The sequence below is a fragment of the Sitophilus oryzae genome, unplaced genomic scaffold (assembly GCF_002938485.1).
Source record: "Sitophilus oryzae breed Bouriz unplaced genomic scaffold, Soryzae_2.0 scaffold_172_pilon_pilon, whole genome shotgun sequence".
NCBI classification, from domain to species: Eukaryota; Metazoa; Arthropoda; class Insecta; order Coleoptera; family Curculionidae; genus Sitophilus; species Sitophilus oryzae.
The window spans coordinates 489,371-513,905 of record NW_022146424.1 but is presented as its reverse complement, the minus strand read 5'-3'; the positions used below and the strand labels follow the sequence as shown (position 1 = coordinate 513,905).

At 33.4% G+C, this 24,535-nt stretch overlaps 1 protein-coding gene across 1 annotated transcript in view; it reads right to left on the bottom strand.

The window, feature by feature from the left end:
* Positions 1-24,535, bottom strand: part of LOC115881660 (netrin receptor UNC5C) — a 452,006-nt gene that overhangs the window by 383,206 nt on the left and 44,265 nt on the right. Inside the window, exon 2 of the mRNA XM_030899233.1 lies at positions 6,983-7,021. The gene's annotated coding sequence lies outside the window, so the exon portion shown is untranslated. The remainder of the gene's footprint in view (positions 1-6,982; positions 7,022-24,535) is intronic.

The window sequence follows — 24,535 nt, the reverse complement described above, 5'->3', positions numbered from 1 at the left end:
AATCGTTCTTTTGGCCGATATCGAAGACTTCTCCTGCCATAGTCATCTGCATCCACTTCTGTTAGTCTGGAGAATACCTACCTACCTGTTTACATCATAAGAAACTATATACAGATAAGTCTCTCTCTCTCTCTCTTAAGTTTGATACACAAGGTACGCTTTTATTTTATAATTTTTGAGACAACAGATTTAATAACCTGGTAAATTATCACTATTTATCCCACATATTGTAGTCAAAATTATTTTTTATTTAACGTTATAAGTTATAATTTGATTCGTACAGTACACTCTTACTTAGCTATGATATTTTATATGAAAATTATTAACACGTATTCATTTTAAAGGTTTTTGTACACGACATGTTTCGAAACATCATCGTATTGAGACATACATAAATTTCACCTGTTTTTATATTAAGTAGCTTACTTAGTTCAAAGAATACAGTTACTAAATTCGAATCTATTTAAAATAACTTGCGGTTTTATTGGGATCACTGTGACTAAGTCACTGTGAGTCAGAAGCCTTACCTACGAACCCAGCTTTCCTCTAACCCTGAGCAACGGATTTTTTTTTTCATTCTATTTGGGTAACGACAGAAAAATCGTCACAATTGTCCATATATTCCACCATAAAAACAAACAATTTCATGGCACTATTAAAGAATGAAACATTGTTCTTTTATTAAGCTGAACAGTAGACGTTCCAAAAGCCATCGTATAGATCGTAGACAAAAGGAGTCGACTATCTTTTGCGACCGCTAAGATTTTTATCTTCCAGTCTGCTCGTAGGCCGTCATAAAAGTAAGGGACAATGACGGGGCAGTAAAATAAATCTACTACGGTCATTCTTGGTCTCCTGCCGGTCCTGCTACGTCTAAATTATTTAGCAGGAACAGGGGACATCGCTAAATTAGATATAAGCTAGGAAATGAGACGAGAGGGGAGTTGCAGAATGTCAGATTTGAGAAGATGGTTAGTTTTGATGGTGAACAGAGTTGTAATAACTTACTTTCTTCAAGTTTCTTTGGTCAAGCTGTAAAAAAAGTTTTTTTTGTGAAAACGTTTCGAAATTATTTATTTGAAATTCGAAATGACATTCTTTTAGGTACTAGTATCTAAAAGTGACACTTAGTGCCTAAAAGTACTAGCACTAATAAAAGCACTAGTGCGTAAAAGTAAAAAATGAATGAAACAATGAATGGGAAATTGAGTTTTTGTATTCGGAATCTTCACACTAATAAATGACTGACAATCTTTAATGGCATCTACGGTTAAAAACGTGATTTCTTCCCTCCTATATGCTCCAAATACTCCAACGATTAAGACAACTTTAGCTAACAGGAATTCTTTGTCATCGGCTTCTTTCATAAAGCGTTTTATTTCCAGTTTTGTAAATACTTTTGATTTTTTTGCCTGATATCCGGAAGCTTTTCTTTTCAAAAATGCAATAAGGTTTGTGAATTTGCTAATATCTACGTTTCTGTTCAGGTAAATCATGGTGCATCGAATATTTACTCCACAGAGTTGACGGCTTTAAGGTAGTGGATAACTTCAGGAAGTAGGCTAGCAATACCTTTTCTGTGAAATTCTCAACATGTTTTTCTTTGACCCAAGTTGTTGTCGGTGGTCTCGTATAAGTGTTTCGACTTCTCGGGCACTAACGTGGATAGCGCAGTTTCAGTAGCTTGTTGAATATCCAAAGACTCGTCATTATCGCTCATTTTTTCACAAAACTTTGTAGGAAATACGGCGACGTTTGAACCTGACAGAACTTTATCATTAAACAATGCATAAACAATGCCTTAGAAAACGATTACCAGAACATTTTGCGTCCCGTGCTTAAAACGCATTCATTTCGTAACTTGTTACATAAATAACTATTATTAAAGTTATTTTTCGAACCATTATTTTTATCTGTTTTTAGGACTACAAATGTCACTTCGGTTTACAAGTTTCTTCTACCGCATTTCCTATGCTTACAGTTCTACCGTAAGATTCCTCTATTAAACCTGCTATTTTCCTGCCACAGTAATATTTGAAATATTTATTAGTGTTTGCTTAAAAGCAAACTACTTATAAGAATCAGCTGTCGTGATAACTACAAAAATCTTAAATATTAGATATATTAATTAATAAAGCTCGATATATGTACCATAAGCTTTATAAATATAAAATTACTTTTTTAAGAATATAAAACAGCAAGACTCAGAAACAACACATAAAAGATGACTAGTCATTTTTCATTGTAAACTTTTTCCCACGACCTTAAAAGCTTTTGATTTTATCTTAATCATAATATAACCATAATAATAGTAGTAGTAGTTGTAATATATAGACTTTGGTAGTAAGGCAGCGTCAAGCATAGATGGGGATAATAGTCTTCCTGATAATGACCGACGATGTGATGACAGAGCGAAACGCCAGGACCAGTAATAATTGTTAATTCGGAAAGACAGAGACTGCCTCTGGTTCTACATGAAGACATAATGGACAATGCAGTTGATGCATCAGGGGGCATTTTAGCACATTATATCGTTAAATATCTTTCTGTTAACCAAGATTAAGAATCGGATAAAAATCATATTTATATTTTTTCCTTAACAATTCGACCACTTAACGAATGTTAAATAAGAATTTAGAAAGTTTTATTTATATTAAACAAAATATTTTTTAGATAACAAAGATATTAAGATTTAAAATAGGAATTAAAAACATTTTATTTATTAAGATTTTTGATATAATGACGTCATCTATGCATTACTAACATCAACAGATACCTGAGCAATACGTATTATTTATATTTGACTGGATTAGAAAAGCCTTTTATTTTTTATTTGCAGATATTGGTTCTTTCATTGTTAAATACTATGGTCTGTGTTCCATAAACGGTGGCAAATTTTGGATTTGCCTAAATCCCGTTTTTTAAAAAATCTTTTTGTTTCTTAGTTCGAACATTTAAATATTTAGATTTTTCACCAACATGAAATTTCTCACATTTGCATAGTATTTTGTGTATCACATTTTTTTATTGAACAAAAATTTTAGCAAAGTCTATTTCAAAGTATTATTACTATACAAGTATATTCTATTACTATTATTACAAAACAATTACACTTGTGATTATAATTTATCAAATTTATAATGGGTAATTGTAAATAAATGCATGATAAAGATTCCTAGAATTATTTCCATTCTTTTCGAAACTCTATAGATATGTAAAGATTAATATTGTTGATTTTTTCACTAGTTTCAAAGAATGCTGACAGTGTACCTACTTACCAGATAAGTAATAAAGTTTTTCAAACCTTCCTCTCATTAGTTTTTTTAAATTGTTCTGAGTATTTAATAACTGCACATTATTTTAACTGAATATTAGCATGTTATGAATAAACCTTTTTTAGATAACTTAATATTGTGATAAATACACTATTAAGTATACAGCGTGATTTGTTTTATTATATAATAGTTTATATAAAGTAAATAACTAGAATTACGTTAATTATCATTAATTTTTTATATACTGTATAAATCTACCTTTATTGGTTGTTGTATAATGTTCAATGTTTCATATTCTTTTATTATTCATCAATTTTTCTATTTCATTTAGTTTGTCTTCATTCGTATTTGTTTTTTTTTTGTAATAACATTTGTTTCTTTTATTATTTTTTACATGTTCTTATATATTTCAGTTAAATATTTTTTGCACGTTTTATTCTATATTAAAAATTCTATGCCCAGTGATATTTTATTTTTATATTTTTTATAATACTCATTTACTATTTTGGAGACTAAAATTTTCCCTGATTTAACAGGGCATTAACAGGACACCTTCCTCAATGAACACCTTAGTAGATTGGAGCTAAGAAACAACAGCGAATGCAGATTCTGTGGGGAAAATGGGAAAACACCAGAATACCCTCGAGAATACCTAACCATTCGTGCAATAAACTTTGGTACGACTGATATAATATAACGAACAGCACATCAATACTGTTGCTTAGTTTCAATAGTTTAACTTTAATTAATTTTTTTAATTTAATTAATTAATTTAGTTTTTCTTTTCTTTATTCGTTTTTGTTGTTGTTGTTTGTGTATTAACTTAGTTTCATCTACATATTTTTATAGGTATATATTTTGAAATCCAAGAATCATAAGTGATTAGAGTTGTTGGTGAGTACAAATTGTTTTTAAATTAGAAAGAGAAAAAATTGGCGCCGGGAGGCACGTATAGTCGCCCATACTAAAATATGTTAATAAATAGTTGGTAGGCAGTTCTTTTAATTTCAAAGTAAAGGAATTTTTCCAATTTTTTTATCTGAAAAACTGCGACTTTGGCTGATTTTGATGTTATTACAAATTTTGTTGCAAATATTATTCCTAATCTTAAATTGAAAACCGCGTTTCGCTAGCTACTGTAATTTTGGAGTTTTGGAGATTTTTTTAAATTTCTAACCCCCTCCCATACCCCCTTACCAACCCCCACACCCACCGAAAACTAATGGCCAGATTCTCGGGTGCCACAGTATTTTTGTGCCAAATTTGGTTAAAATCGGTTTAGCGGTTTTTGAGTTATCGTGTTACAGACAGACGGACAGACAGACAGACACCATGAAAATATTTTGTATTTAAGTCATTTATGACGCAAATAACTCATTTTCACAATAGATCACAGTTCCTTTTACATAATAAATAGGGACATATATCGCAGACTATTTGTTTACATTTTTAGTGGGTTACATTGAAATATATAACCCGCACAAAGAAGATTATGACAGCAATATCACAAATTCTAATACACTATAGCTAGTTTTATTTTATTTTAAAGGGCTGAGCCGCTTTCAATAGCGAAACAGTAAAAGTCTAAATACATTTAAATAACGACTAAAACTCCCTGCAATGACTAAGTAAAATCGTTACATCCCCGAGAGATGACTTTTGCAGCAGGAACAGCAGGAGTTGTAGCCTCATTTCCGTATTACAATAAACGTCGAAGGCAGAATAAGGGAACGATCTTGGAGAACTTAGTTTCCCTCCCTTAACTTCCCCACTGTTCTTCTCCTCTTTACGCCCTTCCTATAATTTATTGTTTTGCGTTTACTGCTTTCTCACAGTCTTCGAGTTTTTTGAGTTAAGAAATTTAAGAGGTCTTTTTAAAGAGGATCGTTTTCAGGAGAATCGCTAGATCTATAATTTGGAAAGAGTGGATGCGTGTCGTTAGGGGAAACTTGGAGATGACAAAGGGAGATATGTAGGGGTGGATTGATTTAGTGTGGTACAAGGTTATTGTAGGAGACAAAATAAAGATAATGTATATGAATGTTATTGCGTCTGTTATTGTATAATATTTCCATTTTCCTGAAATTCTATTTACGGAACTTTTGTGTCCAAGTCAGCGTTTATATAGAAATAGCTGCAAGTGAACTGATAAACATTAAGATTTAAGACACTTTGTATGCGTAAATTAACAATCTTTTGAAAATTATTTATTTTATTATTATGTGTAGAATACTTGACAGAGAAAATTTTATCTAAAGTTTTATTTGTTTTAAAATATTACAAGTTTACCGATAATTGTTTTCTGTTTAGCAATGCTTATCATCAATAAGCTTAAGTAAACTCCACCATCTGTTTTAGGTTGTTATAAATTAGAAGTTCGTAAGACTGTACGTGATATTATACCTCCTTGCACTATTTTACATGCTTATGATAATTTAACAAACCAACTGAGAAAACAATCGAACAAAATCAATTGTTTGAATATCGAAGTATTCTTTTATGTAGGTAGTTTCTCGAAAGAAACAAATAAGTCGATGTAATTTTTCATTAATAAGATTTCTGTCTTCAAACTATGCCAATAATTAAGATATTTTCATATTTATAGATATAGTGGAATTAAACAGTGATTTCATAAAATTTTTTCTCCCATTTGACAGGCTAAACCATTTTTAATACTGGAGATAGAATAAGCTTACAAAATATAGGGGTTTTAGTCAAGTTTTATTACGTATTACCAAAAAAAATGCCATACACTCTCAAATGTTAATGGCTGGCCACAGAAGAAATCTTTTAATTAAAAAAAGTAAATACCGCATTACTAGTGATGAGCAATGCAAGAAAAAAACGACTCCTTTCTTATCCTGGTCTTGCAAGATCCAGTCTTGGTCTTGCTGCGAGACTTTTACAAGGCTTTTCAATAATTTTATACTAGAGGCACTTTCTACATAGAATATCTTTAAAAAAATTGTTTTTTTAAGTAACTTAATGCGACTGAAACTCTTAAGGAAGAATCAATATTCGATAAAAATTTTGTTAAACATGAAAAAAAGGAGACTACAAAGAGTCTTGCACTGTTCGAGTCTTGGTCTTGTAAATCTAACGCTAGTTTTGCATAAACAGCAAGACCAAGAGCAGTCTCGCTCATCACCATGCTTTAGTTATTTCTCTGAAATAGACATAATGGAATTTAAGAGAAAAAGGCTAAAAGCATCCTGTACACTAAATCGAATCAGGTGTAGCGGGCGGTAAGTGTATTTCCTTTTGCCAATTTCGCCAAACACGCTATAAATTATCCGGAGATCACGCAGAAGGAGGAAGGCTTCATAAATTCTCCTTTATTTAATTTCTTTTCGATCTTGGGAAGTTCTAAGACCATAAATAAAATACATTGTTGTTCCTTAATTGATTGAATAATCCTGTCGATCCATTAGGACCGCAAAGGCCTATTCATACACGTTGAGCAAAAAGAATTGAAAGAGGTATTGTTCTACAAGGCGTTTTTATTTATCGATGACTTGCCTGAATAAAAGGTTAATTTATGAAATGGTTGGTGCTTTTTTTTGCTTTTGAACAAAATTATTTCATTTTATTTAATAAAAAAACTTCTTATATTTTCATAGAGTTATTTCATTTGTGTGGTACAAAATAAAAACAACTCTACAGCAAAATTTTTTTACTATTTTTATCCTATCTTACTGTCTACTTACATAGTATTGATTGTGGTATTGAGTAGAACGGTATCCTACCTGAAAAAAAAATAAAAAAAAATAGTTTTAGAATTTAACTACGAAAATAATCACGAATAATTTTAAATCATACTATTGAAATAATCTTGAATAGATTCTCACTGGAATAGAAATACCGTATGATCGAAAAAATACGACCAGATCGAAAAAAATGACAATCGATGATAATTTTCGTCAAAATTATCGTCGATTGTCATTTTTTTAAGGTCATTTACTAAAAGCTGACATGAAAAAAGGTTAAATAATTTAAAAACGTTTTCAGACATAAATTATTTTTCCAAAAAAATTTTCTCTTGCTAATAATCGCTACGAGTAATGGTTGTCGATATATTTGGAATCGAAATTATCAATACCTGTCATTATTGACATAAATTAAACATGTTAACTAAATAGTTATTGACTAAAATAACAGAATTGATATGTTTCTGTGCCAAAAGTTCAACAGAAACTGTTTTATCATCATCTTTTCGAAGAAAAATTTATGATTAATTAAAAAAAATAAAAAGTTCCCAAATTTAATTTCATTTCAATCAAATAACTATCTACTCAACATGATTATTTTTTGTAATAATAACATGTATTGACTATTTCCATTCTACATATCTTGAGAACGGTTGATTATAGCAATTTTTACCAAGAGATATTTTTTAAGTAAAAAATCACGAAAATGTATATTGTTACACTCAGTAGTTTTATACAGTTACGGACGAAAAGTTATTACTCTTCAAAACAGTTAAAATACATGTAGTAAATCAAATTTGTCATGTCAAAAAACTTCCAAACATAAATTTTCATCCAAATATTGATGTTATTTCAGAAAATATTTGGAAAAAATCGAAATAAAAATGGAACTTCTACACCCTGTATCTCCGAAGCTAAGCATTTTAGGACATTCCTTTATACGAAGTTTTTACTTATTTTTATCTGCAGAATATGCTGCCGAAGTTTCCGGAAAACAGTTCGGACCATCCTGTATATATTTTTTCGTAACTTTCCGTAAGTTTCGTAAAACTTTTTGACGAAACGGAATTGACATGTGTGAATATACCTTAAACAATTTTATAATATTTAGTATTATCAAAAATCTGATTTAATAGGACATGTTAGTACGAGTATCCAAACAACCAAACTCGACAACGAATATCTACATAACATTTAGTTCATTGCCTTCCCAAAAAATGAGACACACACGCACACATAATCCAAAGTAAAGTACAAAAAATCTACGTAATTACCTAATACAGGAGATAATACCCGATGATAAAAGCTAATGTGAAGCTTCCCAAATTGTAGGACATATCGGCGAAACAAAAATCAGGCCGGTAATATTTGGTAAACAATGTCGGTAATGGCGTAATATGCGATGCAATCGGCAGAGTTTGCTGAAGATTAAACAGATTATTTTTGAGAACGCAAATAGTGTTAAGGTCGGCGAGGTTAAATAAAAATTAATCTGCGTTTTGGAATTTAATAAATCCGATATTAAGTTGAATTTAAAATAGAAAATATTATATATATTTTTTTTGTATCTCCCTATACTTTTATAGTTTTTGGAGCTTACATTTGTCCATTTACAGGAATATCGATTCGAAACGTCGAGGGCGTCATCCTGTAGCCCGTTCCCAATTATGCCGAAATCGACACACATTTTTCTTCAATATCAAATTCTTAGTCTCACAACGATAAAGACTACCAGCCCTGAAAATACACACACCGGAAAAGTCTAGGGATATTACAATTTTATCCAGCCATCGTCAGTAATTTTATTATTTGCATTTCTGATATAATAAAATCAAAATAAACAAATAGTTTACAGGATGTATTGGAAATAAAAATGCAAAATTTACCGAATTTTTCAAATTTACATTGATTTTTATTGCACTCAAAAAAATACACACATTTTTTTTTATTCTAAACTGTGAATTAAAAAAAAAGATAAAACCATTTTTACTTAATAAAGGGTATAGCCTCCTCTACTGTTCATTACAGCCCTACATCGTCTCTCCATGCTCCTGATCAGGTTGTCGATCTCTTCTTGAGGTACAGCCTGCCACGCTGCATTCACGGCCCGAACCAGATCCCTACGAGTTTCAGGAGGCATACCCATTCTCAAGATTCTTCTTTGGACCGCGTCCCATACGTGCTCCATGAGGTTGAGGTCAGGAGATTGTGCCGGCCAGGGTAAGATGTTTAATTCATGAGCATTGATAAACTCACTTACCACTCTGGTTGTATGAGGCCGTGCATTGTCATGCATGAGAATGAAGTTTCTCCCAAAATCATTGGCATATGGTAACACGACAGGCTCAAGAATTAAATCACAATATGTCATTCCTGTTAGAAACCTTTCAAGAAAAACGAGATCTGTTTTTCGGCCTAACTGGACTCCTCCCCAGACCATAACTGTTCCACCTTGATAAGGGTGCACTTCCTGAACATGATCCAACCGAATAAGATTTCCCGGTTCTCTCCATACCCTAGGCCTTCTCGAATCCGGATGAATTCGAAAGCGTGCCTCATCCATGAAGAGAACATTGGCCCATTATTCATTCGACTACTGAACATGATCTTGAGCCAACAAATATCGTACCTCTCGATTTCCTCTCGTTAAGGTTTGAGCTCTCCAGGGGCGTCTGCTTCTTAAGTTGACCTCTCTTAATCTATTGCGAACAGTGTCAGGACTAACGGTTACATTATGTGTTTCCTGGAGAATTAAACTAAGCTCTCGTGCTGTAAGAGTCGGTCGGCGTCGAGCATTTAATTGTAAAAAATGATCTTGCTGAGGAGTAGTAATGCGATGTCGTCCTGTGTGCCTTTCAGCAACATCACCACTTTCACGGTAGCGTGCACTTAATCGCGATATTACACTTTGCGTTGTATTTAATGATCTAGCTACGTCGATTTCGCGCATTTCAGCTTCGAGCATACCCATGGCCCTTAGCATTTCGTCTCTGTTATATTTGAATATTTCTGAATGTATATTATTGAATATATTTTTGAATGAATTCTGGCCAGTTATCATAAAAACATAGCCAGTACAGGTTAAATTCGAACAATTGATGCTATGTGCTTTTTATACATTTGACAAAAAATGCACAAACACTTCTGCAAATATCCCAAATTTAGAAAAAACTACTTCGTTTCAATCGAAATAGAAAGAATCGGCCTACAAATATGTGGTTGTTTATTCAAAACATTTATTTTTAACTTTAATAAAATGTTATCCCTATATTTTTCCGGTGTGTGTATTTGCACTTATTTAAGACTCATCCTGTATAAAGGATACAGATCGTGAAGAAATTATTGTTCCAATGTTTTCACTAAACTTGAGATTTTAATAAGAACCCTATCAATAAATAGTGATATGAATACAATAATGATTGTATTCATGAACGAGACGTTCAAATACATTCTTGTAAGCGATTAAATTCACTTAGAAGAGGCGTTTTTCCTGTTGACATACATTATTTATTTGCCATGGCATTCAATTGCTCGTATTTTTTTATTATTTCACCGATCAATGGATTTATAACGTTCGATCACACACGGCGCTTATTAGAAATATCTTTTGTCAATATTGGTTATTTGCTTATTTGCAATAAGAGATTTCGCTCGAGTGCGCTTGCAACATCTGCCTGGCAATTTTATTATATAAATAAATATGCATAATGGTGCATTATAAGGTATAACGAATATAAAGCAGTAGTCTATGATTTACTAGTCTCTGGCCAAAGCTCTATCTATTTCCGGGGCAGCGATTTTAAACGGTTTAGATAATGTTTTATAAAAGAAAATATTGTAGTGAGTTTTAATGGGAATATCGTGACAAAAGCCAACGCATGTAAGTGAAAATATTTGTTGTTATTTTATAAATATGTGACTAGGTTAAGTACCAAGGACACTAAGTTCTTAGTATGTAGTTAAATAAACAAGTTTATGTTTTTTTAATTTTATGGAAAAATGTCAGAAACTAAATTTTAATTTTAATAAGCTCAACATTTTACGTTGGTGTAGTGTAGTTTAGTGTCTTAAAAGTTTACGTTTGGTTTAAAGTATCACCACACAAAGTATCATTCGAGTTAATCACCGCGACCTTACAGATCTACTGTGTGTTCCCCTTTCTTGAGTTATAACGAGTTATAACTCATCATACAGTTTCTGGGCTTTAACAAAAGCCAGTATCTGAGACGGCTCCACAGAGGCCAGCTCTCCATCCTCGACATCAGCCGTACCAAAGTTCATGGCACGAATGTTCCTCGTCTCGGCGCACTCAGTGATAAGGTGTTCTGGTGTTTCCCCATTTTCCCCAAAGAATCTGCCTTCGCCGTTGTTTCTCAGCTTCAGCCTACTGAGGTGTTCGTTGAGGAGACAGTGTCATGCTAGAAACCCCGTGACAATCCGAAGACTGTTTTTACTTAAATCAAGGAAAACCTTTGATTTTTTTCGGTCGTAAGTCCTGAGGAACTTTTTCGAGTGTCTTAGACCGTTAGAGGACACCCATTCCAAGTTACGGATGGAGTCTTCCAGATTCTTCAGTTCCGCTTTCAGTTAGTTCCCGTTTGGAAAACAGAACGGTTCTGGTCCAGTTAGTGGAGTGGTACCTTAATATTTACCTTAGTAGATTTGGTACCTTAGTATATGACATAAATCAGGATTGTAACCTGAAAGTATCAGAAATAATTTAAACGTTATATTGTATTGTCGCTGCGGTATTTTCACTGTGGAGCCGGAACAGTGATTTACGGAATATGATAACTGTTACGGACTGTTCCACAATTGGAACTGTTCCAAAATCACTGTTCCTATAGTATTTTATATCAACTCTACCTGATAGGTATACAAGGTGTCCCAATAAAAAAAAAGTTACAGGATTCAGCGTAAAAAGTTCTAAAAGAATCCGTCTTTACTATTTTTTTAACAAATTATCAGTTAACTGAGATATGAGTATAGTGTCTGAAATTGAAACATTTTCAAAACTCACCTAATGATGGAACCAAATGAAAAAATGATAGGTCATAGTCTGCACGAGGTCAGCACTGCTGCGCAAGACAAAACAATATGGAGAGACACTATAAATGCGACTGACTCATGATACTTGATAATTCATAAAGTAGTAGGAAGAATATCCTGATCCTACATCCGGCATTTCATCAGCCGACTATTTTTATTAAAATAAAAATAGTTTGGGTACTTAGGTCGACTCAGCCTTAAATGTGTACTTGGGATTCACAATCCTGAGGTAATAATAGGCGGTTGAAGCGTAGTGCTAGCCACATTACCTTCCTTGCATACCGAACGGCTCTAGCATGGCAAGCTGTACCTTGCTACTCCCAAGGCGTTAAGCGCTATATAAAGGAGTTAATATTATTATTATTATTATTAGTAGGAAGGATGAAAAGGAAGAGCCAAACTAAGATCAAAATCTGTCGATTTTCATGTGAATTTCGATAGTTGTGAAGATTTAGTAACATCAAGAACCCGGACTATAATAAATCGACAAACGACATTCAAACTCCGTAGTATTTCATTCCGATGCCGTCGGATTATATTTATTCAAACTGGGAAAACGGTAACAAAGTAACAAAAGGAAAATAGAAAAAGCAACGAAACGTCGGTCGAGTCGGTTCGTTCGTTTCTCTTGCTCGCTGTTATTTTTGGAGCTGCTAAGTAGAAAAAATAACAGAGAGAGACTTTCGGGCCACTCGGAGAAGAAATATTATTCTCGGGCTACGGTTTGGACGTAGCCAACTTGAAAAAACAATAACTTTTTGGCTGGTGTTTCCGAAATAAGGATGCGGACGTTCTTTTCGGTTCATTCCGAAGATTAGAGAAATGGCTTAATAGGATTATATATGGGTGGAGTAATGTCAATATTGTCGTTTTATTTTAAGCATGTCCTTAGTTCAGTTGTTTGAAAATCGATCTCTTAACAGATATATACGGTGTCCCATATAAAATTACACACTCCACTGTAGTGATAGGATCACTGAAGTGAAAAATATTCGATCACTCGAGTATTCGAATCCTCGAAGATTATTGTCGATCCTCGGGGATTACTCGGCACGCAATTATTACTGTGTGTGGCGTACCTTGCTGAAGAAAATCTATACTAATATATAAAATCCTTAAGTGACTGACTGATTAATCACGATCCTGCTCAAACCACTCAACGTAAGAAGCTCAATGTTGGCATACAGGTTGATTCTAGGGTGTAGAGGTTCGATAAGAAGGGATTTTTCAAAATTTCAGTTCCAAGGGGGTGAAACCGAGGGTGAAACCACCCCTCAAATATTACCATATTTATTTAAAAAGTCGGTCAAGTTTCCGAAAAAACGCTTAAACACGTATATTTTATTCATGCATTTAGTGAAGCTGAACATATCACCCATTTGGAAGGAGGTAGGTTGGAGATTATTCTTAGTGATTCCTTAATAGCAAAAAGTTTGGCAGAAAGGGTGCTGGTGGTAGGAAAATGCTGGTTGTTAATTTAATAGCGTAAATAAATAATATACGCTAGGTAATATTTTAATATGGAATCAAACAAGAGTTATCTGCGTAAATGTTAATTTTTCACTATCAATTTAAAAGAAAATCCAAACAACATCGACACTATCCGATTTATCACCATCATTAAACAGCACAAACGCTTTAAAACACCATATTTTATGGGCGATTGTGTTTACATTCCGTAATGAATCCAACCTTGAGATGAAATAAGTTAATTGTTTATCGGCGAAATATTTCTAATTGCTCTTCGCATTGCTTTATAGGTCTGCGCGATCGCCAATGGCGAGAGCAAAGTGGTTTTAATGCCACCGTACCTTATTTGGCCGGCCGAGGAAATCTATTAGTCAATTAATATTTCATATTACAGTAACGGACGCATTCCGAGGCTAAAGCCCGTTCTTCGCTGAATGCATTAAGATACGATGTGATGAAATATTAAGCGATTTGTCAAATTGGTTGCAGTAAAGCTTAGGGATATAGAAGAACAGAGAAAAATGGATGATAATGTTCACTCGATTGTGATGATTTGTAAATGAGGTTTGTTGTTGAAGATGATGTTTAAAAACTGAAAATAAAGAAATATAAATATTATTATTGATAGCAGATTCTCTATGTGTTTATTGAATAACTAGCTCATAGGTAATCTGCCCACTTAACAAAAAACCGTCTGTTACCCAGATACTGGTATTGTCAAAGTCCTGAGATCGTATGATGAGTTACAGCTCGGGAAAGGGGGACTCAATAGACCTATAAGGTCCCGGTGATTAACTTCCCCCCTCTCATACAATCTACAATCTACAACTTTTAATCCCCCAACCTCCTAAAAGACACTGTCGCCAGCGACCACAAAACTTATAAAGAATGACTTTCTTAATATCGACATTACAGGTAGATGAATGGGAACTTCACCAAATCGTCTCCGACTCGGACATTCCAGGCACGTTCCCACCTTAGATAGTTTCAAGACATAATAAATTGCCCGGCTCGGCGGCGTACTTTCGCTCCAAATCGTTCGTAATATCCTGCATTAGGCGAATACGCCCGAATCTCGCTTCATCAGTCTCGACGATAATATCAGTAATTACAGGAAAATTTGAGTTTGCATGCGTGCCGACCGTTAAATTAGCAAAGAACGCGGAGAAGAAAAACCTACGTAAAGCCAATACCACGTTTAAATTTAAAGGCTCGGCACTTATTTAATATTACGTCATCACTGGTAGATTTTAGTTATGTTTTGTTTACTTACTACTACTACTGTCATTACTGGCTGACGAGTATTTGACACGCATCAGAAGATGGTTACGCCAGGCGTTTTCTTTCACGAGCTTTTCTGTGACTGAAAAGCCCGATTCGTGATGTTATCTTTCTTCCCCACTCCGGATATTCAACAATCTCATTGCTTTGTTGCCTCTTTACTTTGTGGTTGTCGCTGTTAGCTGAGTTCACAATTGGATTGCAATATTTATTATAAATCAATTTTTATGCTTGAAGATCGTGTTTAGTTTTCTAGCATAGGGTTATATTTTTTTGTATTGTGTGAAATGGCCAATAATATTGATGGTAAGTACTTTTAAACCTATATTTGAAGAAAAATTAAAACGGCAGGAAAGAGTACAATTTTTTTATCTTAAAAAACAGGTTCATTCTCAAATAAATTTTAATGTTTTTAAATTTGAAAGCAATTTTCTCAAATACTCGAAAAAGGCTCACTGTGAACTTTGCATTTTGTTGAAGTTTGAAGTATTACCTTTAATTTCAATATAAGACGGTATTTTACTGTTTTTAGAAACACTTCGGTCCATCAAAAATGGCGATCTATTCCATACCTGGGTTTCCTGCCAAAAATCTGCAAGGCATTATGAAGTCTGCAAAAAAAATCAGTCTCTTCTAAATGTTCAGAGTATGTCTGATGATGAAGGAAGGAAATTTGAAGAGGCTGATGAAGGAAGGAAAATTGAAGGAAAGTGGAAACAATCCCATAGAAGGCGGGACATTTTTCTCAAAGATCGAAGAAGTGGCTCGAGACGAAAATTAAAAAAAAACCGCTCAAGAAACTACGTAAAAAAACCGCTCGTAGAAACCTACCCGCTTAAAACCGCTAGGTCTATATAGTTTTTTTTTCCAGAATTTCTTAAAATTTTATCCAGAAAAAAGTTAAGCTTCCCAAGTAAAGAAAACGCCCAAAAAAATGCAAAAATGCAAGTTTTCTCAATTTCTGGAAAGACACAAATATCCAGTTTTTTAACCATCCAGAAGTAAGAGTACTTATGAATGATGTAAGGTCCATCCAGACCATATCAAATATTGTCAAAAACAGGTTCCCCAGCTTTTATTTCACAATTTTCCAAGAAATCTGGAAAAAACTGCTTTCAAAATTGCTACACTTTAATTTTGACCCCAAATTCTTAATCCTCAACCTCGAAAACCCCCGACCACCAAATTTTAGCCAAATCGCGTTAATCACAACAATGGTATGATTTTTGTCCCGTTAGCCTATATAGTCGAAGCACTGTGCGGCACCCAGGTTTCGCTTCCATATAACATGGTGGTGATTAGGGGATTATTATTGCTCGGTACACTGCGAGTTTGTTTTTTGTACTCAAGTCATGATTGTAGAAAACCCTGTCTTTTAATTTCCAGAATGCTTTCGAGGCGCTGCTAATCCTGTGCTGAATTTCAGAGTCGACATTTCAGAGTCGATGAATTCCGCTACTACTATTCCAATACTTCCTCTCCGATTTTTATGGCATTGTTGTAATCTTCCGGGAGAGTGCTCCTGATTTAAGTTTTGTCGATGTTCAGCTTAAGGCCCAAAGCCACCACCTATGCCCAGATATATGTGTTCAACATTTCTAGTAGTTGCTGTAACGTTTTTGCAACTAGAACGCAGTCATCAGCGTATTGATGTTCGGTGATGAATTTTGTACGTGTGTTTGCCCGTGAGAGTCTTTTTATGTTGAACAGACCGCCGTCGTATCTGTATCTCATGCCCAATCCTCTTTCCTGCAGTTTGCTGTCCACTATAATAGAGAGTGCTGTCATGAATATGTTCAATGGAAGAGGCGTTAAGACACATCCCTGCCTAATTCCTGTATTTGTTAGGAAGGGATCGCTCAGTGATCCATGATGTGACACTCTTGACTTGTTGTTGTTATGGAGACTTTTACACACTGTAAGAAATTTGTTGGGTACTCCGAATTTTTTCATAACTGCCCAAAGCGCATCTTTGTTTGCAGAGTCGATGGCTTTTGTTAGGTCGATGAATGCAACATAAAGTGTGTTTACCTACATAGCGGGTTAGTGTAGCAATCTTAGACGGTCTTTTAGAGAAAATTAAAAAAAAACATGAAAATATAGTTCAAGTTCTAAAAATCAAAACGCGTTTCTATGATAATATAATTTCGTTTGCATTCTCTGATAGATTGTTTTGATAGATTCTTAATTAGCGTTATATTTTTTCCTACTTTACAATGTTAAAGAAGCACAAACGAAAAGGGTAATAATAGTTATCGAAAAATGCGATACTCCAACAGCAAAAAATATTACTTTAATCAAAATTAATAATAACCATCTATCAAAGAATGAAATCGAAATTATATTACCATAGGAACGCCTTTTGAATTTTAGCACTTTTTTCGGAAAAAATTAGCCTTATTTTCATGTTTTTTTAGTTTTATCTAAAACGGTATTGGAAATTTGGAAAAGATATTTTAAAAGAAGTAATTTTTTTATGAAGAATGCATTTTTCTCAAAATGTCAATGATAAAAACTTTTTCCTCTTGTAAAGACAATCCGGGAAAATCATTTCATTTTGTCCTTTACTCCTACGTGGAGCATAGGACTTCAATAAACGCTCTTCAGCGGGTTCGGTTGTTGGCAGTTGATTTGACATCTCGCCATGACCGGTTTACTGCTTCGATCTCCTTTTTAGTTGTCCTTTGGATGACCAGTTCTGCTACTGCCTTGTGGATTCCACTCAATAGCTCTGCCAGCGATATTGTTGCCGCTTTGCCTTGAAGTGTGACCAATCCACCTCCATTTCCTAAGTTTGATCTCGTTATACACCAGCCTCTGGTTGGTCAAGCTCCGTGAATCCTCATTTCTAATAGTATTTGGCTATTCCTACAAATTTTCGCAGACAGTGGTTTATGAAAACTTGGAGTTTGTTAATTAACGGCAATGTAATTTTCCAGGTCTCTGCCCCATACAGCAATACTGACATGACATTCGAATTGAAAATTTTCCAACCCGAGGACATACTGTAGACATTATTTATCATATTAATGATTTAATTTCTAAAAATAGTGATTTTTGAGACTAGTCTTCGAGGTGGTGTTGGTATAGAACAATAAGCGCTTAAGTCAAACGGAGGGGTGCCATTAAAAACAACTAATTTCACGTTTTATGGCGTTTAATTATTTTTTATTGACTCTATTGCGCGTAATTGTAGAAGAACGGCGAAAGGAGACTCATTGTTTTACAATAATGGCCGCTTAAACAATCCGCTTTTACGAGTCGTACGCGCCGAGGATTTCCTGTAAGCGCGTGATAATATTCATAAAGTTGGGCAGTTAATAAACGGATAATAACAATAACAACACGAATCATAATTTATTATTAGTTATTAAAATATCATCGTGTTTCTATACATGTTCCCTTCGCCATGCACCAACATTAAAAGGTTTGTATATAGGGTTACCAACCTTTAGTGGGTGATATTGCTGATCGAAAGAAAAAAAAGTACCTATTAATATAGTGCACTATTAAAAAAACAAACTGATATATAAAATCCTGAAGTGACTGACTCACTGATTAATTACGATCCTGCTCAAATCTGTTGTTCCAAAAAGTTGGGTTATTGATTAACCACGATTCTGCTTAAACTGCTTGACTGCTTGAAGTAAAAAGCTTATTTTTGGCAAACGGGTTTTTCGAAAGTCAAATTCCAACGAGATGAAACTGCCCCTCAAATATTACCAAGTTATATATAATAACATCGCCATATTGTTTTTTCTCATGCTGACATAAATGTGAGAAAATTCTATCCAGTTTGTATGTTAATGGAAATTCTTGCTTTGCTTTATCAGCACCATTACAAATGATTAATTCGATGCGAACGAAGTCGCGGGTACACGCTAGTATTTTAATATATTTATTAAAGGAACTTCCTTACAGATGAACATCAGGAAGTAAAGTTCACATCGCGCGCCTGCAACCTAAATAATCCAAAATGATAACATGGTCATTCGGATTAACGGCTGAAAGAAATTTTCAAGAAGAAAATAAACAACGAGCCATTCGAAAATAGAACTGAACGAAACGGAGCGCATTTTCTCATTACAGTTTACGTATAATAATAATATACAACGCCGGTGCTTATTCTGCCGTTTACGACGAGATGCACATTAAAACTTGCAATAGGCGAATTAAAAATAATTACGAATTATATTTAGGACGACTTACTGTAGATTTGGTCGAGAGGTATTATAAATTATTACAAAGGAAATATAGGTATTAAGTCACTGTTGTAATGTTATGTTAATTATAATCCTTTAAAAAAAAATCTGAAATCTGTTACTGTTGTTTTTTTTTCATAGCAACTGTTAAAATTGCCTTATATCTATCAAAAATAGTAGATAAAATAGTACTTTACCCGCAAGGGTAGATTAAATGATACTTTAACAGCGAGGATAGGTTAACAAGTTTATTTCTCCTCGCCCGTTTTTTAATTGCTTCCATTTTTGAAAAATGTTGTACTACTTTTCATAAGTTATTCGGGATTTAATTAATTTAATTTTTTCATAAGTTATTCGTTGAGTTTAAAAAAAAAAGTGAAATCTGGCCTGATTATCCGGTGCAATTCCAAGCTTTGGCTCGTCCTTCTGGATGGTGTGTGGACGCTAGGTGTGGGAGCTCATCCCCAATCTACCACAGCCTCGAACAGCCCCTTACAATACCACCAGCCATGTAGAAATCAAACATGGATCATAGATACAGGCTCTCGTACCTCAAACCACCAATCACGACATATAACTCGCCATGTAACTGGGCGGTAAAACCCTGGAAACGACACAACTTATGCACAAAATGCATTTTAGAAATTTTAGAACTTACCTCACAATGCTGAGGGTTTACTCAAAAATTAAATTCATGACAGGACAACCAAAACCACGTTTAGAAAATCTGTAAAGAGATAAGGTCGAACCAAAAGCGTAAAAATGTGATGAAGATCAAACTTACCACAAAAATACCCATGAAAACTTAAAATTGATTCCTTCCCCAAATGCCAGAAACCACTAGGACTACATTCCAAAAGTTAATAGAATTAAAAAGTTTAAACTTTTTCGGATGACTTCAGATAAGTATGTCGATGTTTACGCTACGAAATCTGGATCAAAAATGGTGACTTCCGATGGTCAAAAAGATGCTCTAGTTCTGCGCCGACAAGGGCAAGTACGATCCACAGAGTGTCCGAAATTAGTCAGAACTAATTCGGTAGGGTGTATGTTGGGTTGCCAATAGTATCGTTTTATTAAAACGTTACAACATCATCTAAAAATGACAGATGATCCATCTATATTTGAAATAAAACTCCAGAAAACAACGGTTAATGTCATAATATATTATTTTGCTGATCAAGTACATCTGCAATATATAAGACAATTAAAGAAAGGTTGTGGGATATAATTTCTAATCATTAAAGCTGTACTTAACAACTAATTTTTAACATATGGTGAAGAACGCAATAAAAAAAGATAATTAATGATATAATGAAATGGGAGAACATAATAACTAGCGATAGATAATATTAACAGACTACACACAAGAGAAAGAGCTTGTAAGCTGAAACATCAGTGATATTTATGATTATTAAAATATAAAAAAAAACAGAAGGAAGAATTAGAGTCGTTGGATACAATTTCTAATGGCTGACCCGGTACTTTAATAATTTATTTCCAGTGACGTTTCGGATGGGATCCGGCTGATTTATTAACACCCTGTGAATTTCGAGGGCTTAATTTATATGCGAGCACACTTCCTGTTGAACGTATAAAAATAAATACGAACGGAAAGTATTTTATTCTTTTTCGCTATTTTATATGTTTATTAACAGGCATTCCCCTAATAAATATGAGATATTTATTAAAATTTTCCACTCGTTAATTTTTCCGTACTATAAAAACGTCGGAAATGTATATGTTTTATGGATATACCTTTTAACTGGATTTTAGGATTTTCTGGGTGAGTTTTGTTTATTGTTATGCGTTTTTTGCTGAGTTTTTTTGATATTTACGTTTTATTTTGGAATTTATTGTTTAACGAATAATAAAAGTTATTTGAATTGTTACTGTTGCTCATAAATATTCATTTGTATTTTATTTAGTCGTAAAAAAAATAGTTAATACTAGCTTTTGCCCACGACTTCCTCCGCATATAACTCAAAACTCAAAACTCTTATAAATTCTCTTTTGGTTAGAACTTAACTGACTACCTACTTTTGGTTAGGACTTACCTATAAGAAAAAGGCATTCCAAATTTAATGTCACTTACTGTTAACTTGATATAAAGTTGAGAAAGCAAACATTCTAGCTAGCAAAGGAGCGAACACTCCACTAACTGGACCAGAAACATTTTTTTTTCTTTGTCAAAGATCTTTTATAAAAGATATTTGATGAAAAATTTGATTGTGTTAATATACAATCTACCTATACTAATATATAAAATCCTTAAGTGACTGACTCACTGAATAATCACGATCCTGCTGAAACCACTCAACATACAGGTTGATTCTAGGGTGTAGAGGTTCGACCAGAAGGGATTTTTCGAAATTCCAGTTCCAAGGGGGTGAAACCACCCCTTAAATATTACAATATTTTATTATTGAAAAAACGGTCAAGTTTACGAAAAAACGCTTAAACACGTATATTTTATTTTGTTTTTTTATATATTTTAAGATTTTTTTTAAATGTAAACAGGGTGTTTCGAAAAATCTTGTCATTGATTAATCACGATCAAAGCGCTTGACGTAAAAAACTGATTTTTGGAAAACGGATTTTTCGAAAGTCAAATTCCAACGAGATGAAACTATCCCTCAAATATTACCAAGTTATATAATAATATCGCCATACTGTTTTTCCTCATGCTGACATAAATGTGAGAAAGTTTTATCCAGTTTGTATGTTAATGGAAATTCTTGCTTTGCTTTATCATCACCATTACAAATATTAATTCGACGCGAACGAAGTCGCGGGTACACGCTAGTATTTTATAAAATCACACATCAAATCACATATCAAATTCTTTGACAAAATAAAATCTTGGACAAAGAAATTTGATAGCGTAATACTGGCATAAGGGATGAATTTTAAAAAATCGTTACTTCTCGTCAAGGAATCTCGGTGCAAAATGTGTTACTTAAATTTTAACACAAAATCTTACCACTGATTTTACCCCTTTAGGGGGTGAATTTGAAAAATTGCTTTTCATTGCTGAACTAAATCACTTAAGGAACCTTTATGCCAAATTTCATAATTTTAGAACACAAATTTAAGTTAAGTACAGTAACACAGAAAGTAATTTAACCTTTTCTTTATTTAGATTACATTTTGTAAATTTATAAGGATAAACCTTTAATATAGAATAGCATCTTTTATAAAATTTTAACAAACAAACTGCAAAACAAGCTTATAAACGTATTTTAGACTTTTTCTAGCTGTTCGAATTTTTTGTCATATTTCTGGAAATGTCAAAGATAAATTATTCAATTATTAAACAGATTATGGTCACATTGATACAAATTTTGTCCCTAATTTCATCCACTCTGTATCTTTATCGATATCCGAATGGCGAATGTCCAATTTTAAACCCGAAATATTGATAATATTTCAAACTGACATTTTGGTCATCTTGCTGCAATTTAAAAATCACATAAATATCACAAAATATCTCCTGTCATCCTCATCACATTTATCTTAACGAAAAATCTATACTTTCTATTTTTCCAAACCAGTAACCCCCTCTATTCTTTCCAAAATAAAAATCAAAAAGAACTAAGCCCAGTAAATAAACTTTTCAAAAACGTTTGCTCGCTTGACTGGCAACATCATCATTCCCGAACCCTTTTTTGTTTGAAAAAGGGTAGTGTAGGAAACCACCCAAATAGAAAAGATAACCATCAGCCTGCAACCCTACAACGTACAGTGTGATGAACAAAGAACGGATGACAGGGGTCATTTGGATAACGATCAGTGGTATTTTTTATACCATGACGTATGTTTGTAGAATATAAAAAGTTTAAAATTGCTAATTTAAATGTTCAAAATGTAAAAGTTACTTTAATTTGAAATTAGTTGAAAAAAAAATAACTTAAAAATATTTTACAATTTTTTACAATAAACCTTCTGTTTAATCCAGCGTCAAAAATAAAGACACATTTTTTATAAACTTGTCTATACAGTTTGTCCAACAAGAGAGTATCTGAAAGTGATGATTATTAAATTTCTTTTTTATAATTTATTTTTAATATTTATTAAAAAGTATTTTCTGTCAATTTTTGCATATACGATTATAGATCGATTGTGTCCCCCTTTCTTGAGTTATAACTCATCATACAGTCTCAGGGCTTTGACAAAAGCCAGTATCTCAGACGGTTTTACAGAGGTTAGTTCTCGATCTCCGATATCAGTTGTACCAAAGTTAGTTCTCGATCTCCGATATCAGTTGTACCAAAGTTTATGGCACGAATTGTTGTCGTCTCGGTGCACTCCAAAGATATTTAAATATCTTTGGTGCACTCAATGATGAGGCTCTATAGAGGCGGGGATAAATACTCTTATCCCCGCAGGACAGACATGCTTTTGAATTCAATACTTCAATGCTTACTGCCTCTTTTTTAAGTAATCCATAAGCCTTACAAAAAGTGAAATTGAAGCCTTCCTTCCCATCTTAACCTTTTCTTTCCGATAAATTTTTTCCTCATCAAATATGGGTATTTTTATCTAAAGATACATCTTACAAAAGACTCGTCGACTGTAAAATAATAAATTTTCGTAGAATTTCGAAAAATGTCACTTCAACCTGTCACCGTTCATTACGAAATACGGCATCAGATTACCGAAGCAACAACACTTTCTAGAGTGATGCGGTGTCCTGGCCGACTCCAAATTCTGACCATTAACAAAGTGTTTCGTTTATTTTTCTAAGAAGAGGAAGAGAGCCGAAAGAGTGGCGCCACTTCAGATGGCAATAATACGACCATGTGTTCCGCCTGTAACCTTTTTGTCTTGCTCCGTTTTTATTTTAGATTTGTTTGACTTAAGAGACCGTTCGTAGGGAGTTATATAACCAACCTTTACTCTAGAGCCTTTGATATTTGTATCACAGAGAATACACCGTCTGTACATTTGTTTTAATTTCAATAATTATATTTCTTACATTTATGCTTCATTCAGAGCCTTGAAGTGTTTTTGAAGTTTCCATTAAATATACTTACAGAATTTGCGAGTAACATCATTTTAGCCTTTCATTATCGTCCGACAAAAGAAATTTTGCTTAGAAATAAAATGTATTGTTTTATAAGCTATTGATTCATCAAAAGTTGATTGTTTTATAAGATAAATATTAGGCTTTCTCTATGGATACAACTGACTAACCTAAGCTGTTGCTAGGATATTCTATTAATTTTAATTGTGTTTTTTAAACATTATGAATGATCGTAAGCTAAAAAGTATAAAGTGTAATTGAAACCACTAATTTATTCCACTAATTGAGAGGTTTCAATAAGTGGTTTCAATTAGAGTAGAAGTGTGTTCCTATAATTTCGATGTAAGCATTCAGAACGTCAAAATTAGTGGTAATATTTTTCAATTATCTAGTAGGAAAAGTTATTGTGGTTAAAAATCAAAAGTTGATTGTTTTATAAGCTAAATATTAGGCTCTATGTATATCTACAACTGTTTACCGCAAGCTGTTGCTGGGATATTGTAACAGTCAAATTTCCACGCGACG